Below are 12,213 nucleotides of genomic sequence, written 5' to 3' on the forward strand. Positions count from 1 at the left end.
TGGATGGTGACAGCCAGTCGGTCCAACGAGGTGAAAGAATTCGACCCTTTTGTACAGTTTTCCAAAACGGGTTTTCAACTAACGCTTGGCAAACTTACTGAACCTGGATTCAGGTCAGATGTGTTTAAAAAAAAAATCCACATAAAGGGCAGCGTTGGCGTGCGTCAAACTTGTTTGGAACGTGAGAGTGATTCTGACGTAGGTGAGCCATGAAGTCGGCCCAAAACTCCTCTGGGACGTTGCATACGGTTCAGATTATAAGCGGCTGGTCCCAGTGTTAGCTGCAGGACTGGTTTGGCAGCAGCCCGGTTCTGTTCCGCCAGTGCGGCTGTACCAAAATCACCCTGGATCTGGAGGCCAGGCCGGGCCTGTGTTCCTCAAGTGGCTGGTGGAAACTGTCGGCTGTTTCATACCTCGTGAATCTTTCGTGAGGCTGCTGTTAATTTGTTTGCTTTTTGTTTTGTCATAATGAAATAAGCATGCCCTTGCTTAGTGAGTTGCGGATCGGTGCCTATGTCTGGGAGGTTGTGGGTTCGAATCCCATGGCTGGTAATCTTGTCACACTCCACTGGTGCTGGCTGACGCTGTGCGCAGGTCCCAAAACTTAATCTCAGCTACATGCACATGTGCATCTCTCTCTGATGGGACGTGTGAGAACCAGCCAATTTCCCCGTGGTGAAGAGGGCAGCACCACTATAAGTTTGGGGTATTTCTAGGTTGTAATCAGCCTTATTTTTTACCCCGTGCTGATTTTTGGGGGCAGGGGTGGCGCTTTTGCTGGAAACGGAGTGATCTTCTCCTTTCATTTATGTTCAGTTAACAAATGTAAAAACCAATCAGGTTCCACCATATCCTGCTCCTCCTGTAACAAGAAGGGCACAGAAACCTCAGGCCCGCTCTGGCTTTGTTCCTCATAGAGCCTGTATGTTGGGGGGTGGGGGGGTGTGTACCTGGTCCATTATATTTTTAGAGGTCCACACCGAGACAGGGAGTCAAATGGGGCCCCTGAGAGTGACACAGCTGTTAGGCCATTTCCTCTTCGGCGAGTCAAGTGCCATATGACTGGCTTGATAAATTACATCAGATCAGGCGGGAACAAGATCAGCATGCAGGGCCCAGCCTTATCAGGACCCCTCCCCCCCCCCCTCCTCCAATGCCTAGCAAGTCACGACAAAGGTTTATTCAAAGGATTATTTAGGTCCTTGCAACAGGCCAACATTTGTAAACCACCATGGCTTCCACATTCACTAAGTGTCATGCATGTAAGTACAATTTACGCATTTCTTTGCCAGAAACGGTGCCTTCAGTAAATAAAATGAAACAGAAAGGAATTATGATACTTTATTGGTCCATCCATACATTTTCCAAACCGCTTATCCTACTGGGTCGCGGGGGGTCCGGAGCCTATCCCGGAAGCAATGGGCACGAGGCTGGGAACAACCCAGGATGGGGGGCCAGCCCATCGCAGGGCACACTCACACACCAGTCACTCACACACTCACACTCACACGGGCAATTTAGCAACTCCAATCAGCATCAGCATGTTTTTGGACCGTGGGGGGAAACCGGAGTACCCGGAGGAAACTCCACGATAACATGGGGAGAACATGCAAACTCCACACACATGTAACCCAGGCGGAGAGTCGAACCCGGGTCCTAGAGCTGTTCGGCAACAGTGCTAACCACTGCACCGCCATGCCGCCCCTACTTTATTGGTCCTCACAGCAAAATTGTACTTTGGCCAAGACACAGACATAAAGAGGTAGGAGCAGGTTGTGGGGTCAGAGTGCAGGGAGAGCCGGTGTGCAGTGCAATCGGGGCTCAGGGCCTTCCTCAGGGGCCCAACGCTGGCCTCAGTCTAGCGACCTTCTGGTCTGTAAGGTGATTAGGATGAGATCCTTCCCATTTTCTATATGCAAGAAAAATGCATGCAAATTCCCATCTACGGACATTCAGAAGTATAGGAATGAATTTCCTTTCACATTGGCAATTACGTGAATCAACTATTGTGATTTCATGTTCCAATAATGACAGGGTTGTTTACTCATAATTTTCCTCTAAGCAAATGTGACACCTCATAGTCCACAGAGAGTGAATACATGTACGCCCTCAATAATTCACAAATCAGGGAATTAGTGCGGCACGCCAATGTCCAAGGTAACAATTAGGTGCCCGTCTTCTCGATTTCCGGATGACTGGCTCCTCAGGTCCAACCCAGGCAGGTTAGCAATGAAACGCTCCTGCTCCACAGAAGGATCATATTTTATTTACACGGTTATACCGAGCGCCTGTCGTCGTCTATGCGCTCGGCTGTGAATCGCCTCTCTGCTGTGGCCGCAGGCTACTCCATTTCCCTCTGAGGTCCAGTGGCCACACAGGGGAAGCCTGCAAATAACCGGCCTGCCCAGCCTCAGATACACGCGTCCTCAGGTAACCCGGCAGTGACAGAACAGCAGCATCTGGACACCAGAATATTTCCGAAGACCTGGAGCTCATTAATTACCCACCTCATCAGGGGTCAAGCGGGTGGGTGACTATCACCTTGGAGCATATTAAGCGGGCCTCGTGACCGCCAGTGGCGCCATGTGCCGGGTGAGGCAGTGCCTGGCCGGTCTCACATGCTCCAGGAGGTCTTCGGAAACCCATGAAATTACATCCCAGAGACGGCTGGGATCTCAATCCGGCACACCTGTGCGGCAAATTTAGCTCTAATAAATCATGACACAACCACAGTCCTTCCTTCGTCATCTGTCCGCTTCCTCGTCCTCCTTGTTAACCTCATTAAGATGACGATGATCCAGAATGGGTTCCGGAAGGAGCAGAGTATGATGTTCACACGCACATCGCTGGCCTGCTGGAGGGAACCCAGAGAGTGGAGAACACACACGCCCAGAAGAGGCAGAGATGAGGATGGAGAAACAGCACCTGCGGGTCTCCAAACAAAGAAGCACATAACTGTTCACTGCAATACGGCTTATGATGCTTTGTGCAGTGGCCACAGTTTATTAATCATTCATCAAGGAATAATCTAAAATTCATACATTGGTTTTACATAGGTGGATGAACAATTAGCACATTTATTATTTAAAATTTAATTCTTTTTTTTGTAAACTCCAGTGTCGCTTACCTACTTAAACTCAGTGTAAGTAACCTGAAATGTATGCGACATTAGTCAGTCAGCTGCCTACTGCAACATCATATACGATCTAACGCATCGAATTAAATCTATTCATGTAATGGGAAGAGCAGAAGCGCTTCTGAGATTCAAACCAGCAACCTGCAATGACTGTTTCCTGTGCTCGCGTCACCTTTGGGGAGAAGCCAGGGCTGCTGCTTCAGTCAAACCCATCTCCATTTTGGCACCCAAAGAACTCCCTGTTCCTTCCTGCAGTCACCGTGTTGCTGACCTCAAGAAACCAAAATCTGGAAGCCGCTGAAACAGGAAAAGCTAGAAGCTTCCGGAGTTTAACAAGTACTGTTGGACTGGTTGGCTGACTGGCACCAGCAGCTGTTTTTCCCCAACATCCCCATCGTTAGAACTGCATTGTTTCTATTATGCTGGAAAAAAAGTTTAAAAAAGACACATGCAAAGTACTTCTACATATAAACAGGATGAGGACAGAAAGTGGATCGATGCTGGATCTCTTTAATCTGAATCAAGATCCATTTCTCTGCAATGTTCTGACCTCACTGACTTCCGCCCTGAACACTTTTCGAGAACATCGTGGTTGTAGAATACGGCACTTTAGAGAGTCCTTGATTCACACTACAAATTAAATATGTTCCTGATGACGCAAGAACAGAAGGGGATGTCAGACATTTCTCTCCGATCTCGCTGACCCACACTTGGTGAGGTGTTTCAATTCATGTTCAGTTTGTCAGACACACTCTTCATGCCCGCGAGGCCCTGTGCTGAGCTTCCCCCGATCCGGACGGCCGTCTGCCCGGACGTACCGCTGCAGTTTATGGTTTTGCACACTGGTGGTGACAAATTAATGGGGGAGCAGCTCGTGGAGGCGAAACTAAGAATCTGAGATTCCGGCCCCATGTATTTTGTCGTGGAAGTGCTGTCAGGGAAGATAAACGCTAAGTCATCTCAGGCAGTTCATATCCCCATCTGACCTTGGATGTGACCGTGAGAGAGGCTCCCTCTCAGTAACGAGCTCGTCGTTTTTAAGTTCTGCGTCAAAATGTTGAATGTGCCATAGTTTCCCTGCCTGGAGAATATCCAGTACACTTAAGCCCAGAAAACATGGACCATCTAGTAACATCAGAGACGAGGCCTGGCGGATACAGCTCATATTTTGGGACTGACCTGAAGCCAAGGAAATAAAGTGCTTTTGTCTAAAGGCGGACAGTTATAAAGATGTTTTGCCCAGCGCTGAGATATCGGATCCGATGCCCATCTGGAATTCCTGTTGAAATTCTGTGCTGTGTCACTCTGGGTCAATATCGCCTCTGTTCCTCTAATCAGTGTCTCCCTGTCGCTTCCTTTTGCCAACGACACTTTAGTGTGATAGTTTCTTTAGCACATAAAATGCGATATAAATTGTAAATGTTTTAAGCTTAGCAGGCAGCTCTGAAAATAGACGACTGCCAAGTAAGTAAACAAACTAATAATATGCACTTCTGACCTGAGATGTAGGACAGGTCTCCTTTCCCAGGGATATCGAGAAAGATATCCGAGTTTTGTTGATGAGTCCAGAGAAGGCTTTTAGTGAAACATGACACTCACCTCCGAAAAGGGAGATTAAAAACATATTTTGGGTTACTGGACTGCGAGTCACGAGGCAGAGTCATGTGGCTGAAAAGGGTACTGCAGGTGAGGCGTTGGGAGGGGATGATTAGGAGCAGAGGAAAGTGAGGGTTAAGTAGCCGTTAGCATTCAGGAAAGCTTTGTGTGCTGGTGCCGTGGGGCCGGGCGGGCCCTTTCTATCTGGCGGGGGCACAGCAGCACCAGCGATATCCATTGGGACTGGGCAGGACGTGCTTATGTGCAGACGCCGGCGCTGGTGCCAAGCTAATTGCGTACCAGCTGTTCACAAGTGGCTCTGATTGCGTGGGCATGCAGGAGCCCCCCCCCCCCCCCCCCCCGCGCTGCGCGACACAACACTGCCAAAAAAGGGAGACAGCAGACACTGTTCAGCGGCATTATGACTTTTGGGGTGGGCTTGTTTTCTTTTTCAGTCACCTCTAGTTCCCTGATTCTCAGCCTGATTTAAAATCAGAGGCGGGAGAAAAACAGCCAGCAGCCCCTTAAAGTTTCACTCAAAACTCAGACCTTCGAGATCTTTCAAAAAGCGTGATTTTCGAAATGCTGTAACTCCCAAACAAAGGCCTTAATGCCCCCAGTTTATCTGGGAGATGTTTTGCCGTTCTGGGGCCTCATCTCCTCCTGCTGCTGTGAAAATCGGTATTGCTGCTTAAGCAGGATACAGGGTGACTGGGCAGCATCTCCATCAAGCTCTGCGCCTCCCTGTCTGAGCTAACAAAGCCCCCTAAAGGCCCAGCGGAACGCTCTCCGGCTCCCCGTCGAAGGGACGTCACGGAAAACGGGGATCTGCTTTGCTTCTGAGCGATTCGCCGTGGTTACGACCCACTTGGCTCTCTGCCGACTGTCGCTGCCGTGAATCGGTGACTGGGCCCGTGCTCCGGGTCCCCGCTGTGAGGGGCTGACTTTCTTGACCGGATCACTTAAAAAAAAATAAAATAAACAATTTAAGCGCAAGCTGGCAATGCGTAGAGCTGAAGTCATTTCTGACACGCTATAGTGTTGTCAGCACTGTGGCACACATACGGAGAAAGTCATCTTCAAAGTTTCCAAATTTACTCTCCTGTGCTTCCTGGCTTGGCAAGGCGCCATGGTCAGCTCGACGCCGCTGGGGAAGCTGGACGGACAGTTTTTCATTTGCCCACCGACCAGCGCACACGGCCCAGTCAGGCGTGAGCACAGCACCCGGATCACAGACAACCCTAAGTTATCACACAATGCTGCACTGAATATTTTCAATATTCAGGAAATTATCCACATAACTGTACTTTGACTCACACAAACAAGGTCAGCCCTTTCCTATCCATCAGTACTCGGGTCGAAATCTACCAAGTCGTACCTTTCATATTACCCATCCATTAATACCCGGTTAAATAACCATACAGGGCTGTGGTGAGCCTGCAGCTTATCCCAGAAAACAAAGGGGACACCCTGGATGGCGCCAGTCCGTCACAAGGTCAGTCTTTAGCCTGATGTGCAAAATCACATCAAAGTCAAACTATCTTTATTGTTATGAAGTCAGAAGTATCTATATTGTCATCTTCAGCTGTGGGAGCCACGGGTCATATGCTGAGATGAAGTTAAAAGATTGCTGGTCATATATCCGCATTGTCCTTTTCAATAATCAGAAATTCAACTACAAAAAGAATTCACCCAGAACAACAGGACCCACCATATCATGGTCATCTCTTGCCATTTGCGGAACAAAGCAAACAGGACTGCATTTATAACGTTACGCCACACCTTAGATTCAGTTTATATGAGTTATTTAATAACAGCAAGCTTTGTGTTATCAATAAATTCACCACACACTGTGGAGGAGTACCCCTTGCCTGTATTTACTTAATGCTTGTTTAAACACGCAAAAAAAAAAAAAAACACACACCAAGAACATTTAGTTCCAGGAAGAACTTACACTGGACTCAATGAGTCAAACTTGATCGGTAACAAGCAGGTTCATCCCACAGTTAAGGCTCCAGAAGGTTCAGCACGGAGGACCTTTTTCTCCACGTGAATGCGACAGCCACGCAGACCAAGAGGTTAAGAGTGTTTCTGTGAATCTACACCGGAGGGTAACAGATAATTGGATGCTGCTTGTGGCTCCGGAGGGCTACAGGTCGCTAATCAGTTAGCAGCATCGCTAGGCCTTCAGAGGACAAGTGGGTCCCTGGAGAGTCTGAAGGGGAGAGATTCAAGGCCAAGCAGACGGTGTGGCACAGAGATAGCAGCTATCATCCGTAAACAAAGCAGACAGACGCTCACGTGTCGGTGTGTGAGGGCCAGGGCTCCCAGGGAAATTCAGCTTATTTAGGGATCTTTACGTTCAAATTTCCAACATCATTTTTTCTGTACCACTAAAACAAATGTAATGTGACACATGGAGTTCAGTAACAAACTGACAAACCCGCTTTGTTACTAATTATTTGACAGTGTTGCTAAATAGATTGTCCAAACGCCACACATTCAGTGTTTACCTCATTTGCTAAAAACAAAAATATACAACGGGTAAGGAAGACAAAGGAAGAGCAAACATTTTGTGAAATTTTGTGTTGGTGCAGTTATATGTTAGCATGAGCAGCAGGGCTCAGTGAACCCAGACAGGAATGCTGGCGAAGCTCTGGGACGAAGCGCGGCTCTGGGACGAAGCGCGGCTCTGGGACGAAGCGCGGCTCGGGGACGAAGCGCGGCTCGGGGACGAAGCGCGGCTCTGGGACGAAGCGCGGCTCTGGGACGAAGCGCGGCGCGGCTCTGGGACGAAGCGCGGCTCTGGGACGAAGCGCGGCTCTGGGACGAAGCGCGGCTCGGGGACGAAGCGCGGCTCGGGGACGAAGCGCGGCTCTGGGACGAAGCGCGGCTCTGGGACGAAGCGCGGCTCTGGGACGAAGCGCGGCGCGGCTCTGGGACGAAGCGCGGCTCTGGGACGAAGCGCGGCTCTGGGACGAAGCGCGGCTCTGGGACGAAGCGCGGCGCGGCTCTGGGACGAAGCGCGGCTCTGGGACGAAGCGCGGCTCGGGGACGAAGCGCGGCTCTGGGACGAAGCGCGGCTCTGGGACGAAGCGCGGCTCGGGGACGAAGCGCGGCTCTGGGACGAAGCGCGGCTCTGGGACGAAGCGCGGCTCTGGGACGAAGCGCGGCTCTGGGACGAAGCGCGGCTCTGGGACGAAGCGCGGCGCGGCTCTGGGATGAAGCGCGGCTCTGGGACGAAGCGCGGCTCTGGGACGAAGCGCGGCTCTGGGACGAAGCGCGGCTCTGGGACGAAGCGCGGCTCTGGGACGAAGCGCGGCGCGGCTCTGGGACGAAGCGCGGCTCTGGGACGAAGCGCGGCTCTGGGACGAAGCGCGGCGCGGCTCTGGGACGAAGCGCGGCTCTGGGACGAAGCGCGGCTCTGGGACGAAGCGCGGCTCTGGGACGAAGCGCGGCGCGGCTCTGGGATGAAGCGCGGCTCTGGGACGAAGCGCGGCGCGGCTCTGGGACGAAGCGCAGCTCTGGGACGAAGCGCGGCTCTGGGACGAAGCGCGGCTCTGGGACGAAGCGCGGCTCTGGGACGAAGCGCGGCTCTGGGACGAAGCGCGGCGCGGCTCTGGGACGAAGCGCGGCTCTGGGACGAAGCGCGGCGCGGCTCTGGGACGAAGCGCGGCTCTGGGACGAAGCGCGGCTCTGGGACGAAGCGCGGCGCGGCTCTGGGATGAAGCGCGGCTCTGGGACGAAGCGCGGCGCGGCTCTGGGACGAAGCGCAGCTCTGGGACGAAGCGTGGCTTTGGAATGAAGCATGGCGCTTACCAGCACAGAATCACCTCAGTGACAGCCTGAGGCAGGAGCTGTGTGTTTCTGGCTCCTACTCTGTCCGGCCGGGCAGCTGAGGCGTAGCACAGTGTCATGGCCGAACTGGAGTGTATGTGACAGGCTATTTGCTGTAGCTTTTACTTCATGGGCTTGGACTGGCTGGCAAGAAATGCTGGCAACATCTACAAATGCTCACGTTTCTCTAAAGCTTCTTTTTTATGGCCTTCTGTCTGGTGCCTCTGTCATTGTTCACTGGCTTCCCAAGCAGGGAGGGGATGGCGTGTCATGAATGACAAGGCATTGGGCCTACATACCAAAACAGAATACAATTTCTACACAAGGGGCTTAATGGCGGCCAGTGGGAAAGCTTGAATGGCCAGAGGCGATTCTGAAGGCTGCCAAACCTCCAATCTAGCCATTCCTCTTCTCTGAGAAAACACACGCCGATGTAATAACAGCGGCGGTTCTGTTGAGGAGGGGTTCGGCCCTATCTCACACCGCTCTCACCATCATATACTTCACACAGATAAGGAAAGCCTTCAAAAATACATGACTTTAAACGAGATTGTGGTCAGAGCACTGGTGGTTTAGTCTTTACTGGACTATTTGTGACAACCAGTCAATTCCTCAGCAGAATATCCAGTACGTGTTCTAACTGTTTAGAGGTACACTGGGTCCATGCTTTGCTTAGTAGTATATTTTAGGAACAGTGGAATTACATGGCTTTATGTTTGTGGGTTAGGATACTGCAGGCCCGAAAAGGTTTGAGAAGCCGGCACGTCACTGCAGCCCAAAATGTGCCTCATTTCAGCACGGCAGAGTGCCGCTGGGTATGACCCTCACACCCAACCAGCCAGCAGGGGCCAAAGCCTGGAGGTATCGCTGTGGACCTCGGCCCTGCGTCCGATGCCCAGAGCCCTGAAAGGTGCTGTGCTGGGTGGCCCACATCTCACCCAGGTCATATTATTAGCCAGGGACTGGTCACCTGATACTCCGAGGACCGGATTTCTCATGTCCAATTCACCAAGGTACATGGAAGCCATCGTTTTAGATTTCCTGAAAACCAAATCCTTTGACATTCATAAAGATGCTTATCAGCAACCCGGCCGACTTAAGTAACCCAGCACGACCCTCCCAGTTACTGTGACGCCAGGGCCAACCAGGACAGACTCACAGCTTTCAGTCGGTCTGCTTGTGAGAGCGAGCCGGGCAGCACCCAGCACACGCGGTCCCAAGCCCATTGGCCAGAGAGGCTTCACCCCGTCGTCCACACCAGGAACCCTCGAGCTCCGCCGTGCTCCTCAACCCCACGGTTGCACATCTGTTCGAGCATCTGTGAGCGTTAAACAGAAGAGGCACGTTCAGACACTGTGACCTGTGAAGGACGGGGTGTGACTGGGCGTGAGTTCCAGGTAAGCCACGGAGCATTTCACATAACATGGAAGCTCTTCAAAATACAGAGAAACAAAGCCCCCCCCCCCCCCCCCCAGAGAAAGTCCTCCTCTTCTTAGGAAAAATTCAGAAAGGCCCGGTTTACTCTTTCTAAAAACCACCCACCCCCGCCGGCCATGCCCCCTCCCATTTCACCTATAATTTGTTTTGAAGTTAAATTAAAGGTGAGTGTACTGCAGGGATGAGTATTCCATAGGGCTGTTTTTGCCCCCCTCCCCCTTCTCACACACCCCACCCAATCATCCAGAGGACGTGCCCCTTCCATGTCACTGCGCTGACATATTGACGTTGACAATAAAGACTCACAACCCAGATTCTGTCTTTCGTTTCTTGAGATTATTCAAATATGTATATGCATGTTAATGTTTTTAACTCGTTGATTAGGAAACACCATCCAATCATAGACGACGTATTTATCAAATGAGCGGATTCAGACAAAACTTAGCAGCTTTTATAAAGCTACTATCTTTCATTTCTATGTAAAGAAAGGCTGCATTTTTTTCCCTCATTTACTTCTTGGCAGAGATTCAGGAAGAATGACTAAATAGTAATGGGCTTGTGGGTTATGCAATTTCATATTTACCAAAACGTACAGCACCACGTTGTCTTCTGACGTACAAATATCCCCGGTGTTGTGCAATTGGTAACTAAGGTTGACTTTTATTAATTGCAATGCAATCTGCTCACTGCATATCAAATGTTGGAGTGGGATGGTGAATTGTGCAGGGCAGTAAGGGCACCGCAGGCCCGACACATAATGTATATAATCGGATATGTTTCTGTTGAACACAGGCTTGTATTCGCTGCATTTTGCTGTCTTCTGTAATTAAGGCATTTATATCTAGATCTATATCGATATAGTACTGTGCTCTAAAAGCAAAAATATTCAACTGAACATCTGATAGCTTTTACTGCCATATTCCTGACTTTGAAGTAATGACCTTGAAGAAGCATTGCCTTCAAGTTACCGGTAAATTACAGAAATGGCCTCAGCTGAAACTTCCTGTTCTGGGTCATGTGATTACAAGGGCACTGCATAAGAATGACCTTTACACTGGTTTTTGCATTATAGACTGTGGGCCACTCTGCTTAAGAGTCATGGCAAAAATAGACACGGACACCAAATGAAGGGGAGAGGCAATGTTTTGCCACTATCAACTGCAAAACAAACATTTCTAACTACTGTCAAGATGCCCTTGGTTACTCACCTACACATCCTTCACTCTGAAGATCCACGTGCCGGTAGAGACAGAAGGTGCTGTTGAACAGTTGTGAATCAGTATGAAAAAATGAACAAGCATTTTTAATGAGGTTGAATGTTTCATGCCCTGTATTGTGGGGTTTATGACACAAAATATGATGAAGCAAAGTGCGCAGGTTTAGGGTTTGGGCTGCACTACTGAGAATGTACTACATGTAATTATGAGATCCACAGTAGGGACTCCTCGAAAAATTTGGCTGGTTATTTAACATAAATTCAGTGCAAGTCTGCATAAAGAGAGTCTTGCATAGTTTGGCAACGGTCTGTTGGTGCTGCCTTTCTCCATATTAATGAAACCAGAGATCGATTTCTGTCCCCAATGGACAGCCAACCTTGTCCCCGACCCACAAATCCTTCACCCCATAAGAGCAGATTTTTCTACAAAATTGATCATCTGTTGTTGTCTTGGCATAAAAATATAAATCAAATAAATATAATCCTAAAAACTATAATATAAACCATCTGAAAATACTTCATACCTAAAGAAACACTGCACTGGGATTTTTATTAAATTCCATTATTAAATCCATTAGTCTTTTCTTGCCTTTAAAGTTTAACCTGCAAAACGAATAACAAACAAGAGTTACCAGTCATCATCAAATGCAGGAGAGCCACGGTCATTTGAACATGCGACCAGCCATCGAATAATGCAAGTGGTTTAACTGGGGAGGTGCTGGCATAAGAGTTAAAACGGCGGCCAGGTGGGAGATACCACTGAATACTAATGCATAGACATGCAGATGTTCAAAATCAACAGGAGGGTGAACACGTGACTTAAAAATCGTATTCGTGCCATAGCGCCATCTGCCATCCGACAACTGAGTAATGGCCTGCACATTAACTATAAAATACAAATTACAAATTGCTTATATTCATACACACGTGTGCGAACACACACACACAAAGAGACATGCTATTTCACATGCTGGTGTGTATTCGTTTCCTA

At 49.6% G+C, this 12,213-nt stretch overlaps 1 long non-coding RNA gene across 1 annotated transcript; it reads right to left on the bottom strand.

Annotated features, from left to right (window-relative positions):
- Positions 1–8,496: 8,496 nt before the first annotated feature.
- LOC125722926 (uncharacterized) lies at positions 8,497–12,097 on the bottom strand. The gene is made up of 4 exons (XR_007386689.1): positions 11,855–12,097; positions 11,215–11,264; positions 9,729–9,887; positions 8,497–8,860 (listed from the first exon to the last, which is right to left on the bottom strand). It is a non-coding gene; the product is annotated as an uncharacterized LOC125722926 (long non-coding RNA).
- Between the last annotated feature and the right edge of the window lie 116 nt (positions 12,098–12,213).

Source organism: Brienomyrus brachyistius, unplaced genomic scaffold (assembly GCF_023856365.1).
Source record: "Brienomyrus brachyistius isolate T26 unplaced genomic scaffold, BBRACH_0.4 scaffold44, whole genome shotgun sequence".
In the NCBI taxonomy this organism is placed as follows: Eukaryota; Metazoa; Chordata; class Actinopteri; order Osteoglossiformes; family Mormyridae; genus Brienomyrus; species Brienomyrus brachyistius.